The sequence below is a fragment of the Scylla paramamosain genome, chromosome 26, assembly GCF_035594125.1.
Source record: "Scylla paramamosain isolate STU-SP2022 chromosome 26, ASM3559412v1, whole genome shotgun sequence".
In the NCBI taxonomy this organism is placed as follows: Eukaryota; Metazoa; Arthropoda; class Malacostraca; order Decapoda; family Portunidae; genus Scylla; species Scylla paramamosain.
This window is the reverse complement of record NC_087176.1, coordinates 9,271,768-9,291,834: the sequence shown is the minus strand read 5'-3', so window position 1 is coordinate 9,291,834 and position 20,067 is coordinate 9,271,768. Positions and strand designations below refer to the sequence as shown.

The window sequence follows — 20,067 nt, the reverse complement described above, 5'->3', positions numbered from 1 at the left end:
TGAGAGAGAGAGAGAGAGAGAGAGAGAGAGAGAGAGAGAGAGAGAGAGAGAGAGAGAGAGAGAGAGAGAGAGAATGAAGATAATAAAGCATGAAATAGTTCCCTCCCCCCCAAAAAAAAGAAAAAAAAGTATGTGTGTGTGTGTGTGTGTGTGAGAGAGAGAGAGAGAGAGAGAGAGAGAGAGAGAGAGAGAGAGAGAGAGAGAGAGAGAGAGAGAGAGAGAGAGAGACTTATTTGTTTACCGTGTGCATAAATACGTGTATTTACTTAGCTGTGTTTGCCTAGTTGTAGTGTACAGCATTTGGGGTTGAGTTTGTGTTGTCTTGTTTATTATTGAGTTACGGTGCTCTTAACCCTTTTATTGCTATGATCGTCTTCTGTTAACATTGAGATCACTGTAAAAAAATTCTTTGGATGGATATAAAAAAGAAACAAATGAGGTTGATTTTGTCTTTGCTAAGCTACAACAGTACACTTTTTTAAGAGACTGCAGCACAAACAGGTGAAAGGAGAGGAATAATGGATATCACAGAAGTCGGACAAAGATGGTTGGGACACAAAGAGAGAATGAGCGAGGAGAGATGGCTGAAGATATTTCTATATGGACGAGTTCATGAGAGCAGACTCAGCGGGAGACCACACGATGAGGGAGGTGGTGACGTTGGCCGGGGACAGGGAGGAGTGGAGGAGATACAAAACGAACCATGTGGAGCTGGAGTCAAGTAAGTCAAATACAAGCAATGCCTTTAGGAGTTGTAGACGATTATGGGAAAGACTGACTTGCAGTAAGGATCATGTGAACTTACAGCAATCAGATCATCGTAATTTCTCACTACTGTTCTCTTCATGGTGGTAGAGAAACGGAAAGAAGCAGGGATACTTCCTAACGTTTCAACACAAAAATTTAGAAAAATATCAGAGAACACAGTACTTTTGTTTCAACCTGAATTACGCTTCCATCTTTTACATAAATTACCTAAATAAGTAGTATCGAGCATCACTTCTTGTGTAAACAAAGATCACCCATTTTCTATGCTTATGTTTCTGATCACTAGATGTCACTGCGCGGAATTCGAGCACCAAACTGAGACAGGTTTCACTGCTTCATTTCTTGTATTCGTCTCTGCTAGTGGCGAGCGTTCAGTCGGCTAGAAGAAGCGGGTTGTGTTGCTGTTGTCTCGTCCTGCTGTTCGTCTTGCTGCTTGGCGTTGTGTTGAAACCGGCTGCAGAATTTATTAGTTAAGTGGGACGCATTTATTGTGAATATAAGCACTTTTAAAGACTATCATTTCAAGAGTTTAAGACTTTTTTGGTCACTTTATTATTACAAGTGTTAAAATATTCCCTCTTAGGCCTATTTCCCCCTTAGGCTTGCTTACATGTTGAATATAAGTAGTGTAATTATAGTTCATGTAGTAATCTTATTCTTTTAACAATTCGTATTTTTCAAGTTTATTTTTTATATTGTTTATTAGATTCAGTTTACACCTCTCGTTTACCTCATAAGTTGTCCAAGATTTCTTATGTCCTTTTTCTTCCTTTCCTTCCTTCCTTACCCCTTATTAGTTTTTTAGATCTTATTTTTCATTACATGCACTGCTTCCCCCTTCTCTTGTTCTATTTACTTCTTCCCTCTCCTCTCTTTTTTATTACCTTATTTTCTTCAGTCCCTTCGGTTTGCTTCAATTCATTAGCTTTTGAACTTCCTTTCCTCTATCTCCCTTCATTCTTCATTCCTTTCTTCTTTCCTTCCTTCCTTCCTTATTTTTTTTTGCCTCCTTCTTTGCATAATGCTTGACGTCAGAATTTAATCATATTTCTTCTCTTCCATTCTTTTCTCCTCGTTTGCACCGTGTTTTGTTTTCCGTGTTTTGTTTTCGTCCTTTCTCCCATGCTTCTTTTCATGTATGTAGTTATTCTGGTTCTTGTTTGTTTCTTTTTTTCTTCCTCGATTGTTTCCTTCGTCCACTAATTATATCCTTGCTTGATTAAACCTTTCCTTTTCGTCCTTATTATATCTTCTTCCCCACCTTCGTTCCTTCCTTTATTTTATTATTATTTTTTTTTTCAGGTGCCTTCCTCTTCATCTTCCTTTCTCACTTCCTCGTATCCATGTAATTTTCACTTTCCGTCCTTATTATATTTCTTGCTTTTCTCCCTTATTTTTTTTTTTTTTTTTGTTCGCACGTGGCATCTTCATTTCTCCTTCCTCGTATTCACCTAATTTTCACTTTGCGTCCTTATATTTTCCTTCCCTTCCTTTCTTTATTTTTTCACCTGCCATCCTCTTCGCCTCCCTTTCTTCTTCATTTCCTCGTATCACAGACACACACACACACACACACACACACACACACACACACACACACACACACACACACACACCGTCACGACTCACTGATGGCTCCCTAAGTGCCTGGTTGCGGTAATTTATGACACACTCTTAGATACTTTTGAAAATTATTCACGCATGATTTATTACGTAAGCTCCGGAAATGTGTTTGAAGCGGTGCAAGACTGATGTTCGGGGCGCCTTTTTTTTTTTTGTATCTTTTCCCCATTGGTGTTTTCCTGCCAGGCTTGTGATATTTTCCCTCTCTCTCTCTCTCTCTCTCTCTCTCTCTCTCTCTCTCTCTCTCTCTCTCTCTCTCTCCCTTTCTCTCTGCTTCGCTTCGCAATATTTCCCGCCCGATTCAGTGACACCTGCCAAGCCGCCGCCGCGCACCTGCTCGGCACTTATTAGAGTGGAATTCTCACCTGCATAACATAACATAACCTGGTTGCTATTTTTTATTACAGTGTTGATTTGGCATTCCTGCGGCCGTGTCTTGTTTATTTGCTCTGCCTGTGTGTGTGTGTGTGTGTGTGTGTGTGTGTGTGTGTGTGTATTCATGATTATACATTTTTGCTTCGTTGTTTGGCTGACTGTCTCTCTCTCTCTCTCTCTCTCTCTCTCTCTCTGGCTATTTTTCCTGCCTGCATGTGCTTCAATTTCAACATTGTTTCCTCCTCGCCTTCCTTTCCTTCTCTCGTCTGACTCCCACAAGCTGAAAAAGTCTCGCCCTCCGCCTTAATCACTTCCTCTCCTTCACACGTTCCTCCCCGCTGGCATTCCGCTCCGCCTCACCGCTCCCTCGCTCCTCCAAGGTAGTCTTCTTTAATGAAACAAACCTTCCAATTCACTCCGACACGTGTTCTCGTCACCTCCCTCGTTCTGTCTGTCCCTATATGGCTTCAATACAGTGCTTTGTGTCTTTCTAGTTTTCGGGTTTTTTGATATTTTTGTTTTTTTCGATTTTTCTTGGTTTGTTCCTGTTTTAAATGCAATCTTTTATTTTTTCATAATGAAGTGTTTCTAGTTCCTGCGTTTAGATTTTCGTGTTTTTTTTTTCAATGTAGGTCTTTCCTGTATTTTTGTCTGTGGGTTGCATAGTGTCTTTCATTTCTTATTCTTTTCCTTTGTGGTTCTAGTCCTCGTGTTTGGATTGCTTTATTTTCATTCTTTTCTCACTTTTTCTCTGTAGCTTTTTTCGTTACCCTTTTCCTCGCTTTTTTTTTTTCTAATTCTCGTATTGCGATGTTTGTGTGGATATTTTTTTTTTTCTTCATTCATATCTCGCATTTTCTGCAAGTGTTTCTATAGATGTTCATATGTGGTTGTTATTTTTGTGAACGTTCGTCATCGGGAGGACTTGCCAATGGTTCACGATAGGCATGATAGTCAGCCACTGATTTGAAGATAGTTTGGTAATGGTCATAATGGTAGAAGTGGTCGTTAGATGTAGTAGGAGTTAATGATAGTTATGGTGGTAATTGTCACGTCATTGTAATTAGGTAGTTAAAGTACTAGTTAAGGTACTACTTAGCTTGTTCTTGGTGGTTATAATACTAGCAGTAATCGTAGTAGTGGTGATGTATCTCTTTTATAGCCTAATAATTTTTAGCAGCACTAGTAGCAGCAGCAGCTTGTAGTAGTAATACTAGCAATGAAGTAGTGGTAAATAGTGATCATAATACTAGCAGTGATGGTGGTAGTAATGGTGTTTGTCTTTTATGTCCTAATAATCAGTTAGTAGCAGTAGTAATCGTAGCAATGTAGCAGCAGCAGTGTAGTAGCAGTTTAGTTGTCTTCTATATCCTAATAATGTTCAGTTAGTAGTAGTAATAGTAGTATGGTAGTAGTAGTAATGTAGTAGTTAGGTAGCATTGTGAAAGCAGTGTCATAGAAGGTAGCATTGTGAAAGCGGCGTCAGTCTTCAATACCCCTAATAATTACAGGTATTTTTTCCCCACCTCTTCTCTAATTACCGGCATTCAAATGTTTATAATCTTCACTAATACCCGTTCCATTCATAACAGACGGCATATTGCTTTTTCCATCGCCTCGTCTATAATATAATGACGTTGTGTAGTGTTACGGTACAAGTGTTAATAACTTGTATCGTCCGCGTCCTGTGTGTTCATAATATTGGCCTTCCTGTTCATAATATCAATACTCCAATTACTGACTAACTGGCCTGCTGCTAATAATTGTTGACGTGCTGTTCATGTATCGGTAATTTTGTATTTTGACCAGTTTTACCTTGCATTTGATTTATTTTTGTTTATTTACTGGTTTGTTTTATTTTTAGGTTATTTTTTTTTCATTTTTTTTTAATATTGACCGGTGTTAATCTTTTCACTTGCGGATTTTTTTTTATCGACATATTTTCCATTTTCATCCAGTAACCTTTATTTTAAATATTTCACGAATCTTGTAACTTTTTTGTAGGCTTTATTCTAGTTTAGTAAAGTTCACGAATCTTTTTAGTAACTTTTTTCAGATCCTTTAATCTAGTTGAGTCCACGTTAAGATTCCAGTATTGCTTGGAGTTCTAGCGTCTATAGTTATGATTGTCCTAGTGCGAGTCTATAATGGTTTTGGTGTTGCTTCAGTGGTAGGACAAAGGTTTTACTGTTCCACCGAGTCTAAATTTTTATCTAGTAACTTTTATTATAGTTGAGTTCACGTATATTCCAGTATTGCGGGGAGTTCTAACGTCTATAGTTCTACAGTAATTGTCCTAGCGAGTCTATAATGGTTCTGGTGTTACTCGGAGAACGGGCAGAAGTTTTACTGTTGCATCGAGACTAAATTTTTATATAGTAACTTATTTTAGCTGTTCACGTAAGAATTCCAGTATTGTTTGTTGAGTTCTAACGTCTATATATAATTGTCCTAGTGTGAGTCTATAACGGTTCTGGTGTTACTCGGAGGACGCACAGAGGTTTTACTGTTGCATCAAGTCGGGAAATTTTTTGTGAAACTTCCAATCCGATTAAAGGCTTTGCTTGTATTTGTCCCATTGAAATTTCTCTTTTGTGTCCAGATTAAAATTGAATGCATCTGAGTGATAACCTCGCATTGTGGATACCTTTGAGGGAAGAAAAAAAATGTTGAATCGCAGGGAAGTGTATTGATATGAACGCGGTATTCGTTTTTCTTGGGACGAAACTGGGAACAAATTGAATCTGTTCTCTCTCTGCCTGCATGTAGCCTTCGTGTAGCCTGCATGTAGCTTCAGTATACTGGCTATCGTATCTTCAGCTAGCCTACCACGTGTTCCCGATAAGATTGCATTGATAAGAGCGTCCTGGTTGTGGTAGTTTCTAAGCCTGCTGTGTTGGTGGTGATGGTGGCGGTGTATATATTGTGGCGGTGTCAACTTGAATGATACGCAGGTTATACTTGGGGTGGAGATGGGGTGTTGGGTGGTGGCTGAGGTGATGAGGTTGATATTTTGTGGTGTGTGATGGATTGTGATGAGAGAGATGAACCTAGTGAACATTAATGAAATAAATGAATAAATAAAATTCCACATAAGAAACGGAGACAAATGGAATCAAAGTCAAACCGCGGAAAATCTACCTTTTTTTTTTTTCACGCGTACTTTTTTCCATGCGTACTTTTTTCTATCTAATTTCACTACTATTGACTCGCTTATTCATTTTCAGCCTTATTTAATTCATTCATTTCCATTCATACACCCTTACACTTCACATTTATCAAGTAACTCAATTTCATGAACGTGTCCTGCTAAAACGACAACAAGGGAATCTTGAACTCTCACCTAAACACGCATCTTACTCCCTCCCTCCTCTTATCTACTTAACCTGCCTTTGCTTCCTTCTCCTGTCCCATTTAACCTTGAGTATTCCACCTCCTCCTTCTACCTTATTCTTGTGTCCCACTTTACATAATTTCCTTAGTCTCCGTGCCCTCTCCCTACACACAATCCTTTCTGCGAGTCTCCCCTTCACTTCCATGCACAGTTCGTAGATTCCTGTTTTCCTTCTCGGCTTCCTTCTCGTTTTCTTCCACCCTTGCGCTATTAAGATATTCCTCGCATTGCCTTGTCTGCTTGTTTCTTCAAGTACCTTTAGTTTAGTTTCCCCTTGTATGCAGCTGCCTCTTTCTTTTTTTCTTTCCTTTAATGATCTTTACTCTTGTTTGTGTTCTCTCTTCTTATTAAAGTTTCGTTTTTGCTCTTATTTCGATGTCCGTAGTGGTGTATATTGAGTGTTTTTTAATCTTTATTACGGATTCTTTTGGTCTCTCTCTCTCTCTCTCTCTCTCTCTCTCTCTCTCTCTCTCTCTCTCTCTCTCTCTCTCTCTCTCTCTCTCTCCTTCCCTTCCCTTCCCTTCCCTTCCCTTCCCTTCCCACGGCGCGCCCCTCGTATATTCCCTCCCCGCCAACTGTTTTTCGAAGGATATTAATCAAAGTAAAGTAAAAACCATGGATGGCTTGCACGGGCTTGTCGCGTCCTCCGTGTTATCTTTTAAGCCCTGATGGATGGCGTGTAATTTCCTTAGACACGCTGCCGACAAGATTTTATGAAGATTCTGCATGGTGTTGTATACGTGGGGTGGTTTTATAATGTTTTGTCGATGTGTGTGTGTGTGTGTGTGTGTGTGGTGGGTTGGTGGATGGATGAGTGGTTTTGCTATAGAGGGTGTAATGATGGAGGTTGTTTTGAATTTTTTTGGGGGGAGTTTATGCTTTTAATTTTATTATTTTTTTATTGAGATTTTGTAATGTAGTATGAGCAGTTTTATCGTATAGGTGAGGTTTTCCTGTTTTATTTGTTAGGTTTGGTTCTTTGTTTTTACGTGTTTTGATATTGCTTAGATTTTGTGTTAGGTTTTTTATTCGAAATTTTACCCAAAGTATTTATCTAATAAAGGAAGAAAGATGGGAGGAAGCAATGTTAAGTAAGAAAAGGGAGGGAGGGAGGGAGGGAAGAAAAAGGAAGGAAGGAAGGAAGGAAGGAAGGAAGGAAGGAAGGAAGGAAGGAGGGAGGGAGGGAGGGAGGGAGGGAGGGAGGAAGGGACAGGAGGATGGGAGGAAGGAATTAAAGTAAGGGAAGGAAGGAAAAAGAAAGAGAAAGAAGGGGTGGGAGATAGGAATTTGAAGTCAAGACAAGGAAGAACGGAACGAACGTAGGAAGTAAGAAAGGATGGAAGGAAAATACTGATGTGTAGGAGGAATAACTCTTGTTGCGCAGAGGACACAAAACAGCTAATTTCATATGGGGTCGTTTAGCTGGAATTACGATGCGGGATCTCCAATTAGGTATTATTAAAGGGGTACAGGCAATGGAGAAGAGACCGGCTGAGTGTTACGAAAGGTTAGGATTGTATCGGGATTTGAGTCTAGGAAGAGCAAGGAACAGTGTCTTTAGGGGACTGAAGGCAACCAGAGTCTTCGTATTCTATTCAAAAGTTAAAGATAAGAAGTTTTCGGGGGCAAGAAATTATTATGGTCCGGAATTTTAGGCCTGAAATGGTGTTTGCAGTCACCTGTCTAATTATACCTACATAATTAGTCCTTTTTCACTGCATTTCTTTAACTCTACTCTTTAAAGTATCTATGGTAAAATGTGTGTGTGCTATTATTTAACTGCCTATGTTTTAACTAATTGTACTACTTGCATTTATGATTGTTCGTCTTTATAACCAGCAGCTGTTATTATAATTTGTCTCTTCAGAATACGAGCAATAAATTAGTAACTCTTGCCTCCAGTATATATAAATATTTTTTGTACTTGAATTCAGAAATAACAAAAGACTTTAATAATATTTAAGAGTCAGAATTCAATCTCTCCACGCGTTAATTGAGAGAATAAGTTTTTGTACAAACCACGCTCGGTAATTTATATGCCTTGGAAAAGCGCCTTAAACACTTAATCTACTCGTCCTCCCTTATGATGTGTGTGTGTGTGTGTGTGTGTGTGTACGAAAAGCCCTCTCCCTGGAAATAGTTTAATCTGGAAATGGCTTAAATATATGCAAGTGATTCAAAATGAGTTACTGTGTGTATTCTTTTCGTTTTTTTTTTTTTTTTCATCCATTTAGTTAATTACCTCGTTAAACAGTTTGTCGCTGGTTCGAGTCTAGTAGCTTAAGTTGTCCTAAGGGGATTTAACGCCCTCCCAGCGCCCGCCATTCATAGGGGCGCGCGATTAAGGAAGCTTTTTCACTGTAAGCTTCCGACCGTAGTAAATATAAGGTTCATATCATATTTCGCTATTAATTCTTGCCGTGTGTAAGTTTGGATGCGGACCTTATTCTTTCAGGATGGATTTAAATTCATAATGTTTCGTATTTTAGAACTACATTACATTTTAGAACTACATTATCTACGTCTTAAATTTGTGTATGTTATGCAGTATCATTTCCCTTTTAATTTTGACCGTATGATGGTAAGATTTGTGTACTTTGTCAAGATCGGTTTCGGGGCCTCGTATCTTTTTTTTAGAACCACATTATCATATTCTTAAATTGTATATTATGTAGCATATGTATAGTATTTTGCATACACGTGCGGTTCAGTATAGGGAATCCAATAATCACTCTATAAAGTAAGTCATTAACTGCTTTACGAAATAGAAACCCATGGGTTTGAGTTCGTGTTTTACCATCAAGATGTTTACGGACGCATGTGGGATGGAGAGCGGCAGGGTAACGCACGGCGAGGCGATTAGAGGAAGGCTGTGGTGGGAAGAAGCGAGAGGAGTAAAGGCCAGAAGTAACCGTGGTCAGCGCCGTATGGTCTTGTTGTTGCGGCGGCGTAACTCAAGCAATTTACCAGGTATCTCGATAACCCTGTTGTGGATCCCGCCGCAGGTAAACTTAATGCGGAAGGAAAGGCTGCACAGATTCTTTTTTTCCATTCTTTGTACCGTGTTTTTCTTTCTCTTTGCGTCATGGTTTAATTATTCTCGTGTTAGTGATGCACAAGTTTCCGCCAGTTGAAGTTCTAGGTTTCCTGTCTGAAAATAAACAAAGATTACAGTATTTTTTTTTTTATTCTTGATATAGTATGTGTCGCTTTCCTTTTAACATTCATGTACTGTAATCTTTAATGTCGATATTACATCCGGATTCTTTACTAGCTTTCTGCGAAGAAATTAACATTATGAAATTAAGCAAATGAAACGTGGTCTATTTTTAAAACGTTTCCGTATCTGTGACTCACTGAGTGTCTGATTAAAACGCGCAGGAAACAAAATGTTAAACTTTTTCAAATTAATGTTTTAACACGGAGGTGACTCGTGCGTGTGAGGTAAAATTTTGCAGCGTTTCTGTTCTGACATGTTTCATAATGGAGAGGAAATGCATGGTAAAGTATTCTGTTTTCACGCGTTTTCTATGCCCGCTTAATTTCTAAAAGTTCTGGAAAGGACGAGAGAGAGGGAGAAAAAAAAAAAAACGTTCTTTGATTTTTTCCTGATTAAAATATTTTACGTGTTTTCTCGCGTGATTAAAATCTATTCCGGGTAAGACTGCTATTCAAAAGGCTTTGTGAGTTATATTAGTGTACAGGTGACATTTTATTACAGGCTAAGGATTCAACAGGTAACGATTACTCACGCTACGCGTACGTAATGCTTCACACAGGTGACCGTGCTCACAAATCTGCTGACAGAGGAGGGTGTAACATTCGTACTTAGGATTAAGATTAATAGTTTTCACGCTTTTTTTTGTGTACCTAACTTAATTAGCCTACTTCTCTTAAAGAATCTTAGAGGTACATCATACTTTGGATCATTATTATTTTTTAGCCGTTTTTCCATATAAAAACTGCAGTAATTGTACTTCTCTAAAAAATACTTTGGATTAACACTTTTACCTTTTTCTGCATATAAAAACGTAAATTATCGTACTTCTTTATCTAGGAAGTACGTCATAGTTACCACACAGTTGACCCTGAAACAGCGACACTCGACACCCGCCCCTGCTTCTGTGATTCCCTGCACAACATTAAGCGTATACTATTATTTTCATTGATTTCCTTCGTGTAAACTTAATGCAAGCGTTGTCTTCATAAATCTCAGCCACCTCTCCTTGCCTGTCTTCTCCTCGCCCCTCCTCTCCCTGTCCCCAGCCGAGTCATGTCCTGGAGAGCTTCATAATTCAGCCACGATTGATGATCCGCTTCGATTTACCGGCAGAAGTTACACTAATTGAGCAATAATTCTCAGACAACGACTTATTACGTAGTGTAAAATTTGGCGACAGTCTTTGTGGTGTAACTTTTTTTTTGTACTGTAGGTGTTGAACTTGGCCCCCCCCCCTCTCTCTCTCTCTCTCTCTCTCTCTCTCGAATATTAGTTGATTCATGTGCGAGTATGTATAATTATTTCACCGATCTGTCGCTTTATTAATTCACGCATAAAAGTTACTCGTAAGAAGATGAAGTTAAGGAAAGTCACTCCCCGTTACACCACAAGAAGTTACCTGGGGATTTGTTCTTCCTAGGTATTCCTCTTAACTTCCTGTGGATTATCTATTATGTACAGCCCTACGTAGGCCCATCCATCCACTCCCGTTGACGGCAAGCCAACACGGTACAAACAATTACTTGCCACTTACTCGTACGTGGGAAGTGAGGAAGGGAAAGAGCCAGGGGAGGGAGGGAGGGAGGGAGGGAGGGAGGAAGTTGGGAAATTCAAATAAGAAAGGAAGGAAGGAAGGAAGGAAGGAAGGAAGGAAGGGAGTAGCTTAATTAGTGAGGACAGGGATAAGGAAGGAAGGAAGGAAGGAAAGGAGGGGAAGAGGGAGGGAGTAGGGAAGTGAGGCCAGGGAAGAGGAAGGGGAGGGAGTAGGGAAGTGAGGACAGGGAAGGGGAGGGAGGGAGGGAGGGAGGGAGGAAGTATGGATATGAGGAAGGGGAAGAGCAATGGGGAGGGAGTAAGGAAGTGAGGACAAGGAAGGAAGGAGAGAGAGAGAGAGAGAGAGAGAGAGAGAGAGAGAGAGAGAGAGAGAGAGAGAGAGAGAGAGAGAGAGAGAGAGAGAGAGAGAGGGGAATCAAGAAGGGGTAGGGGAAAGGGGAGGGACTTGTGTGTAGGGATGGGGGGGAGGAACAAGTGGGTTGGGAAAACGGGGTGAGAGGAGCGGGACTCATCCATCACGTATCTCGCCCATGACATGCATTGGTAAGGGGGAAGGGGTGTGGGAAGCCATCTATCACAGTAATATGAGCAGAATGTAATAGTAGTACCTTGAATGAGCAGTGTGGCGGCCAGCACCCAGGCACGGCAGCGACGACCCATGGTGGTGGTGGTGGTGGTCCTGTGTGTGTGTGTGTGTGTGTGTGTGTGTGTGTGTGTGTTTACTTAATTGTTATCTATTACTGGATTGGCCTAAGATCTATCAAGAATGTGTTGAAGAATGTTTATTTTTAGGAATGTATTTAAGAATGTTTGTTTTCTCGAGTGTTATTTGTACAGGGTTGTCAAATTTTGTGTGTGTAGTTAGGCCTGATGACAGCACCGTAAATTTTCAGGTTTCGCTTCCTGACGAGGCCTTCACGACGCACTCATCGGTCTTCCTGAGGGGACGAAGACATAGTGGCGGCGACGAGTCAAAACTAAGATGATCGTCACACGCAAGTATAATACGTTAGTAGCTAAAGATGTAGGGGGGGAGTAGAATCCAGCTTCAAGTAAATAGACAGTTTGAGAATTTTCCTTAGAACACTTGAAATACTTGTTATAAAATGAGCGCGTTTTAGTAAGAAATTATCGCTTCTTTGGAGTCACGCGCTCACGTAACTTGAGCACGTGCGAGGCTGCTTCCTTTCCCACGCACGGCAAGCCACACACTGCCTTCCCGGCCCCGCTACCCAGCTTCAGTCCCGCTAGCCCCGCTCTGTCTCGCGTGTCGCTCGTCACCACGCGTTACCGAGTTACCATGACATTTATTGAGTCTCGCTCCCTCAAGGGCGAGGTTTTGTCAGTGCGGGCGTCCATGTGTGGCCGCCATGGGCACCTCACACACTACCTAGTTCACCTCCCACTGTCAGTCTCGTTCGTATACGTAGATTCACAGCACAGATTTACATGAAATTGCACATCAAAAGCTCACGGCGTCCTTGTCACATAATAAATTGCATTGCATTGCATTCACATTATCCATGCCATCACTGGACCTCACCCAATAGAATGTCTTTGTACTGCCTTCTTGCAACTGAATGTCCTTGCGAGAGAGAGAGAGAGAGAGAGAGAGAGAGAGAGAGAGAGAGAGAGAGAGAAACTCTCCCAGCTCAATTTAATACGAGAGAAAAATCCTCTCCCAGCTCAATTTAATACAGACTTCATGCATGTTCATGGACCTGTTAGGACACCTGTTCACAAAGTCACTTAAGGGGAGACCATAGCAGAACATTTCTCCATGCTGGTACCCTTGATTCCTGGCCAGGCATTGTAGTGCTTTTCTAGTGGCAGCCTCTTACCAATTTTTTTTTTTTTTTTTTTTTTTAATCTTTACCCTTGATTTTTTTTTCATCGCTCGTAATTTGTTTAGCTGTGTTTAACTTCCATGCACTTCAATACTTCAGTACTTTGTGAACATGGATGTGTGCATAGAATCGGCCTCAACTCCCTCCCTTTATGAAGGTGTATAGATTTTTTGTTCCAACATGTCTTTATTCACTTTCAGATGGAATGTAACTGCACATCCAACTCATTGTCTGGAATGTCATGGTAATCACCTGTTCTGTGCACAGGAGCAAGCAGCAAGGAATAATGTGGGTGGATTACCTGGTCTGTGGTGCACACATACATTATAAGAAGTCTCCATATTTTGTTACTGGGAGAGGTATTTTTCCAGATTAAATATTACATGGCAAGTCTTGGGAACATTGGAATGGTCTTCAGTTTGGTATTGAGATTTAGGAGCAAAATCTTGACCAAGTTCATCTTAAAGGCTTGTAATATTTTTTCATTTATAATAAATTTATGATTATACTGATTAAACTACAAGAACTCAAACTCGCAGAAATGTATTGAAATTTATTAACACAGATGAATACTAAACGTGACTCGTATACCTATAATGATTGCACAAATCAGTGTTCAGGTCAGTGAATGTGTTACCATGACTGCAGATTCTCAGATGATAAAATTATCTTGCAAGTCTGTGACCTCTAGGAATGATATTTCAGCAAACTATTTTGAGTGACTTCTTTCGTTTTGAATATGAAAACTGACATTTCAACCCTTGCTCTCCCCCAGGTCTTCTAACCCCCTCCACACTGGTGGCATCTCTGGTGGTGGTGCTGCTGCTGCAGTTGCTACCACTACCAAGCCTTAACTACACTACTGTGGCAACTCCAGAAAATCTCCATCGAGAATCTTAATGTTTGATGTAAAATAATTAAATATGTACTTAGTGTGTCAGACTCTGTGGACTTGCAGTGTTGTGAGTAACGAGCTTCCCAGTATGTGCTAAGTCTTAGGACTCCCCAATACAGTGACTATTATTAGTTTTGATTTTTTTTTATAAATTCCATTTGTTTGAAACCTGTCTTGGTTGTTCTCCGAAGAGTCTTCGAGGTATCGTTTTGGTTGTTCTCTGAAGAGTCTTCGAGGTATTGTTTTGGTTGTTCTCCGAAGTCTTTGAGGTATCACTTCCAGTAGTAAACCATGTATACAAGTGTTTCATAACCCTTGCTGCATCTTGTACTACACCCTACTCATTGAATTCAATATATCTCTATCCACTCCCATCATGGCCTAACATGCTCTGCAATAATGGTGCCTAGTGATTTATAAATAAAACTAACCTGGTGGTGATCTATAAATAAAAAAATATCAATAATTTTTAATTTTATATAAGAATTTATTAAATAAAAAAAAAATATGGTTTTATTTTGTAAACCCATGGTTTTGTATGTTTTTTTTTGTAAAACCATGTTTTTTACACTTTATTAACCTTGTTTACATAAGCTATACACATGTGTAGCACCACCATCATACATACATACTGTATTTAGTATAATATACAGTACATTAGGTCAGGGTCCCCATGTCCAAAATACTATCCTTACCCCTACATTACCCTAAAATAAAGTACTTTAATTCTAATTAATGTAGTAGTAGTCTTGCTATCCTTACCCTATGTTCTGGGAGATATCCCAGGAGTGGGGAAACCTGCAGATAGAAGATTTATGATTATAATTTTTGAAAGTGGATTTCTGATTAATCAGAAAAAGTGGATTTCTAATTTTCTGATTCATTTTTAGAGCTTGTTGCTCAGTGAATTTCTGATTAATTTTCTGATCTTGTTGCTATCTGCCTACAATGGATCAACAAATTATATTAGCAGTGCAACATGAATTATTCTAGATAGCTGGGAATTCTAGTCTAGGTACCAGTATCTGGTATGTGTGTATACCAGTTCTCCCTTGGCAGGTTCAGCCTAAAATGCATTTAAGATGCCAAAGCTATTGTCACAATTCTTTCTTCGTGTACTAAAGATCATGTACTAAAGATTGTGTACATAATGACAATTCCAGACAACACACACTAAATCATTTGAAATTTAGCTTGCCCATACTTGAAGCTATTCATAAAAATTAGCTTTTGGTAATATTTTTGGGTTGTACAAGACCACAAGTCATTATGCAAGGACAAGTGGTTCTTTGATTTTGAGCATCACCTGGCTGCCATTCAGGTGGGTTGTGATCCATCACTGTAGCATCTAATCTCTCTTCTTCTACTGACCACTTCCTGACCCAATTAGGGTTAGTATGTATGGTTTTGGTTGAATTTAGTATCGAAATGCCCCTGAGAGCTATGTGACGGATACATGACAGCATGACCAGGGGGCTTTCTATGGGTGCTCTTATTAGCATTAGAATATAAAGTTTGATTCATAACTAATACAATATTCATTTCTATATAACCAAGAGAGATGCATGATAGCACAGTCCTGAGGCATCTATGAAGACCTTGCTTAGTATTAGGTCATAACAGTAGGCAAGATTTAGTTAAAAAAACACCTCATTAATATCTGGCAAAATTGACAAACAGTAGGCAAGATTTAGTTAAAAAAAAACTCATTAATATCTGGCAAAATTGCCACAAGGCAGTTAACAACTTTGGAAGCATTGTGGAGCCCCTGGAGCTTTGGTTAGTAGTAGTTTTAAACAGACATACACTTTTATGAAGCCAAGACTGATGCATGACACCAAGTGCAATTTTGAGGGTCCAGGGGAGAGAGTCGTCCTGGTAACTATTAGGTTATAATGTTTAGTGATTAACTTTGTCAAGGTTATGTGATCAAGAGACTGGGCAGCTGGTGTGACTTTGGGGATTATGATATTAAAATCAACTTTGGTTTTATAAAGTCCCTCATTGCTACATGGCCAAGACCCACACAAGGCAATCCACTGCCATATTTGCTTCTCCCATCCAAAAACCATATAGTACATATTGGTGTCTCATCATCTTTACCACCTGTCATGGTTGCTGGGAAGGGAGCCACACCAAAAGAACAGCAATTCTGTCACTGTACAGACCAAGGCATCTTTATGAGCCTAAGTTAGTTGGACAAGGGGGAAAAATTTTAAACAACAGTCTCAAGTTGTTCTGGAGACTTGCCTTAACAACTGGTAATATACCCTAATAAACATTTTCTCAGCAGCATCCAAGTGTGGAGTCTTTCCATTTCATTGTAAATAGCCTAAGTAGGATCACCAGTCAATACCTTCCTTACTCTAATCCAAAGCCCTGTAATCCTTACACAATTCCACATCCTAATACACTCAGAGAGGATATGCAATGAGATGAGACATGGTATAAAGAATGAGATAGGATGATACTTAATTACACTAAATGAAAATTAATTCTCTCCCAGTCCCCCCAGAGTCCCGTGTAGATCACAAACTTGATCCTATCAACCTTCTCCTTTCGACTGCTGCCATTAGAGGTTGCACAGATCATCCTTCTCCAATACACTTACGAGTAGTTTTCTGTGTCTTCCTTTATCACACAACCACTTTCATATTTTCTTTCACTCCATCCATAAATCTCCTTGTGGTCACATCCTATACGAGTTTGATTGAAGTGTTCACTGCCATTCTGGTGAAGCCACACTAGCTGACCTTGGTGGCATAAAGTCTGAGGCTTCATTTGTGTCTAGATGAGGGTGACATTCCTCATCTAGGTAAGAATATAGCTAAGAATCCTGCATCCATAAATCTCCCATCTAACCTAAGCTAACCTAATCTAAAAAGAAAAAGATAAAATAAATAAAGTTCCACATGCACACAGTTCGTTTGTGTGCATGTATCACATTTGTTGTGCAAGCACGAAATTAGCCATGGTGACTGGTTCTTTTCTTTAAGAATGCAACTGCTGGCCAGCTAAAAATATAGAATTAATTTAGCCAATCATAGCATTTTATTTCATCCTGAGGAGGGAGAAGCAGCTCAATTTGAAATATTTGAATTAGTCTGAGGAAGACATCTGTCTACAGTGGGTGTTGCCTCAATTAATTCCAGTGCATCGCCAGATTTTATGAAGATAAATAAGGTAATGACTTCATATGCATTTCTTAGCCTTGCCAGATGTTAGGTTAGTTTGGTTAGGTTGGATTAGGTGGTGGTGTGTGACAGCTGTTTGGCAGCTACAGGCAAGTGGCAGCCAGTCCTCTCAGGGGGAACACTGTGAGAGTTACTACTGTGGTATTTATTTGTGAGGACGAAACTATTTTTTTCTGGTAGATTTCAGTCTGCTTTGTATTAATCTACTTTTCTTTTTTACTAAAAAACGTCAGTTTCTGAGGGGATGTGGGGTCGGAGGAAAAGAATAAAAACTAATGATTTGTGGGAAAAACATGCAGATTCATTCAAAACATACCGAAAATTACCCCCCCAAAAAAACAGTTTTGTCCAGAATAGAGACTGGTGAAAGAGTAAAAATTCACCCTTCCCTGCCACCATCCACCCTGCCATACTGACCCCGTCATCACCTGCATCACCTCTCACCCAGTTATCGAAGCCGTCACAGCCGTAGTGCTAGTACAGGTTGTCGCCACGCACCATCACAATCTTTGCATCTTCAGGAGTGGCGAGGCCCAGGTGAACATTGGCCTCTATGTGGCCTGAGTAGTCTCGTCCCCCGCTGACCATTGCTGGGGAGAGAGGAGAGAACTAAGCTGTGTGTAAAATTTGTTATACCTACAACAATAACTCTTCCAACTACACAGCACTTGTGATAGTGAGATACTGAATGGCCAGGAATGAAAGGCTTGGTGTGGGTTAACAAGGGAACGTCATATTCTGTTTACCTGGTTGTTTTTGCTTACATGGTTGAAATTCTTGTTGAAGTACAGTAAAATCCCTCTCATCTGGCATTCGAGTATCCGGCACATTTTTCCCCGAGCCTTAAAATCAATAAAAATCAATGTGTACTCATAAAATCGATTAAAATTCCCGCGCGAGGCATACCAGAGCGCACTGCTTCGCGCCACCCGCGGCCCAGTGCACTGTGTCTACTCAGTGACTCGGTCCCGCGTGTGCACTGTTTATCGCCTGGCGCCTTCATCATGCCTAAAGTTGTAGAAAAGAGGAAGCGTGTTGTGCTTACACTTAAGCAGAAGGTAGACATTTGTTGACGATTAGAGAGAGGTGAAAGCAGACAGCAACTAATGGCGGAATATGGTGTGGACTCATCAACTATTTATGACATTAAATCCCAAACGAAAAGCCGGATTACATGAAAGCCACCGACACCCCAAAGGCAGCGGAAAATTGTCACACACTGCAGTATCATCGTGGTGAAATGATGGACAAAGTATTATACGAGTGGTTCAGCTTGAAAAGATCAGGAGTCACAATTACAGGCCCAATGCTACAACTGTGTGTTGGTGAGTGTGAGGTGGCAGCGCGGGTGGCGACGCGCGGCACGGCGATCAGCTCATCTTTGTTATGGTAAGATGCATGAATGTAGGGTGGTGATTGTGGACATAATTTCACTTCTATTCAAGTATCCGGCATGTCGGCGGTCCCGTTGATGCCGGATATGAGGGATTTTACTGTATTACTAAAGTCATGAAAGCATCCTTAAAAGCCTACATCCGCTAGCCCCCACGCCAGAAACAATAATTCACTTTCCTTAGGTCTGAATGTTGTGGCAACTATTAAACCTTATGGGTCACTCAGGAATCTCCCAGCTAACACATCATCACAGAAAAGGATCACTAAATATAATTACAAATAACTAATAACTTAGCTGTGGCTGGGATTGTGAGTTGAACATAAGAACATAAGAAATAAGGGAAGCTGCAAGAAGCGACCAGGCTTACACGTGGCAGTCCCTGCATAAAATATACCTATTTCCATCTATTATCCCCATCCACAAACTTGCCTAATCTTCTCTTAAAGCTCTCTAGTGTCCTAGCACTAACAACATGATTACTGACTCCGTTCCATTCATCTACCACTCTATTTGAGAACCAATATTTTCCTATCTCCTTCCTAAACCTAACATCTTCCTAAACTGGTGTCCCAAACCAATGGCTGGTCATGTTTTCATAGCTAAAGGCAGCTTCCATGTGTTTATCCAATGGTTCAGAGCTTGGCGGTGCTTGGTGCAGGGAGAAGCTACCAGGAATACGGAAACACTGGTTAATAGAACGTGTGGGGCAAGACTAACCAGTGCTGACCAAAACACTGTAACCAGCCAGATAGCCAGCCAGTCACCCTCCCCAGCGCCACCTGTCACTGCTCCTTCAACCACATCCACAAAGACACATACTAACACACACAAAAGTTGACATGTTATCAAATTATATGTCAAATAATATCCTTACTTCCCTTTCCCCACTCCACACCCGCTACGTGATTATGAACGAAAATTTCACGTACTGCTGCACCGGTCACCGCGGCAAACACGAACGAGCGCAGGATAGGCTCAACTAAAAATGCTCCTCTCCCTCTCCCTCTTCTCATGACTTTCTCAAAGCCACAGAGATGATTACCAGGCTTTTCAAGGGTGTTTCTCTTGTTAATATTGTAGAAACGTTGTAAATCTGTCACTAGAACTGTAAAAACACTTAAAAAACCGTGTCACTTCAATTACAGCCTTTTAAGAGCGTGTTTCTCCTGTTAGTAATGTAGAAATTATGTTAATCTGTCACTAGAACCGTAAAAAAAAACACCCTTGAAAACCCGTGCAACAAATGAGAGAGAGAGAGAGAGAGAGAGAGAGAGAACACATACAAACCAATGCATTTCTAAGCCTGTGCGCTGAACTGATGGATTATGCTGAAGAGCAAGTCTGTTATTGTATGCTGAAATTTATTGATTTTATTGGTTGAAAATACATTTTATTTTTTTTTATGCTTTTGTGTTCTTTTGATTTAGTTTTATTACTTTTGTATTACGTTTTTTTTCTTACAATATTAATTTTTATCTCCCTACTTGGTAGCTGGTATATAGCAGCCTTGTTTGGTACATACAAGCCAAAGCGATGGTGCATAGGCGGTACATAGCAGCCCTTCAATGATACATATAAGCCAAGGTAGTGGTACATAGGAGCCGGTACATAACAGCCAACGGTACATAGCTAGCATTGGTCAGAAACAAAAGCTATACGCCTTTCATACACTTTTACCATGTTTTTATTTGATTTAATAACTAATACTTAGTTTGTACTTGATTAACCTTAATTACTCCTTAATATAACTTTACAACTTATATACAAATCACAACACAAACCAATAATGCATTGATATTGT

General features: G+C 40.1%; 2 long non-coding RNA genes across 6 annotated transcripts; one reads left to right on the top strand and one right to left on the bottom strand.

Moving 5' to 3' along the window:
* The first annotated feature begins 184 nt into the window (after positions 1 to 184).
* Positions 185 to 13,807, top strand: LOC135113696 (uncharacterized). 4 transcript variants are annotated; one of them, XR_010274940.1, is made up of 5 exons: positions 185 to 721; positions 1,130 to 1,237; positions 11,828 to 11,942; positions 12,982 to 13,069; positions 13,557 to 13,807. It is a non-coding gene; the product is annotated as an uncharacterized LOC135113696 (long non-coding RNA). The 4 variants fall into 4 exon arrangements; XR_010274939.1 differs by having other exon boundaries at positions 237 to 1,237; XR_010274937.1 differs by lacking the exons at positions 185 to 721; positions 1,130 to 1,237 and having other exon boundaries at positions 11,545 to 11,942.
* On the bottom strand, positions 13,802 to 19,457 carry LOC135113697 (uncharacterized). 2 transcript variants are annotated; one of them, XR_010274942.1, is made up of 3 exons: positions 18,984 to 19,457; positions 17,315 to 17,460; positions 13,802 to 14,474 (listed from the first exon to the last, which is right to left on the bottom strand). It is a non-coding gene; the product is annotated as an uncharacterized LOC135113697 (long non-coding RNA). The 2 variants fall into 2 exon arrangements; XR_010274941.1 differs by lacking the exon at positions 18,984 to 19,457 and adding an exon at positions 17,617 to 18,911.
* Between the last annotated feature and the right edge of the window lie 610 nt (positions 19,458 to 20,067).